Source organism: Myotis brandtii, unplaced genomic scaffold (assembly GCF_000412655.1).
Source record: "Myotis brandtii unplaced genomic scaffold, ASM41265v1 scaffold18, whole genome shotgun sequence".
NCBI lineage: Eukaryota > Metazoa > Chordata > Mammalia > Chiroptera > Vespertilionidae > Myotis > Myotis brandtii.
In genome coordinates this window covers 14,141,313-14,142,748 of record NW_005356674.1, presented here as the reverse complement: position 1 = coordinate 14,142,748, position 1,436 = coordinate 14,141,313, and positions in this window count along the sequence as shown.

Here is a 1,436-nt window from a genome sequence, read left to right as displayed (position 1 = left end):
AGTGCACATGTATATATAGTCTCCTCCATTTCCTTTCCCATCTGATCATTTTCTTTCTTACTCTAAAAAGCAATAATCTACATATAAAACCGAAGGAAAATTAGAAAGGAAATTGTTAAAATGTCTCCCTATAAAACATATCACAGCAGCTGCTACCAAGAGAATATATTCCAAAGTTGCATGAATAGATAAGGGAAATAAACACTAAAATGATGAACAATGAAATTTAATCATTTCTACTCTTTTTTATGACAAATTTATTGCTTGGAATAAAATGCTGACAAGCAATTACAATTGAGTTAATTGAAACATATAAAACAATAAAAAGCACAATCAGATTGCAGTTTGATGGAACAGAGAAGTGATTCCTGAACTTTTTTAGAGTCTTAATGTTTTAATGTTCCTATATTTTCACTCCCATGCAAACAGATTTGTTTTTTTGCTTGAAAGTTAATTTTTGAAAGACTTCTTTCTACATTGGAAAATCCCCGAGGTATCTAAATAGAGTTGGAGGCTGGATTCTATTCCATGGGAATTTACTCTTTTTTGGATTAGGCAGAATATAAAATCAAGGGTTTGGGAGAAGTTGGGATCAATGGGAAAGTAAGACACACACTAAGCCCAAATGGTCAAGATAAAAAAGGTGGGGGGATTGATGGAAGGAGTGATGTAATGCTTTTCTATTGCTTTGGAATGTTAGCTACTACTTGAAGCCCTCAGCCCTGTCACTCAAAGTTTCCTTTTGCTTATTTATTCAGCTACAAGGGGAATGAGGTTTTACATACTGCTTTTTCCATTTACATGACCTGAAGTAATATTAAGATCCTCTTTCTACACCCCCCCCTTTTTTATAAGTCTTCACCCAAGGATATTTTTCCATTGATTTTTAGAGAGAGTGGAAAGGAGGGGAAGAGACAGAGAGACAAAAACATTGATGGAAGAGAGACACATCAATTGGTTGCCTTTGCACTCACCCTGACCAGGGCCAGGATGGAGCCTGTAACCGAGGTACGTGTCCTTGACCGGAATCGAACCTGGGGCCCTTCAGTCCATGGGCTGATGCTGTATCCACTGAGCCAAACTGGCTAGGGCAAGAGAAAATCCTTCTTGAATGTAAGTTCCATGAGGGACTGTCTCTTTGTTTTGTGCCCAGATGTATGTATATTCAAAGTGCCTAGAAGACTGCTGGGCACACAGTAGGTACTTAGTATCTATCTACAATGGACCAGGCTCCAAGACAATCACCTGTTCCCAGACACGTGTGTTCCTCAATGTGGGCTACTGGCATTTTGAGCAGAACAACTTCTTTCTTCCCTTTCTCTTTCTTTCTTCCTTTCTTCCTTTCTCCCTTTCTTTCTCCCTTTCTTTCTCCCTTTCTTTCTTTCTTTCTTTCTTTCTTTCTTTCTTTCTTTCTTTCTTTCTTTCTTTCTTTCTTT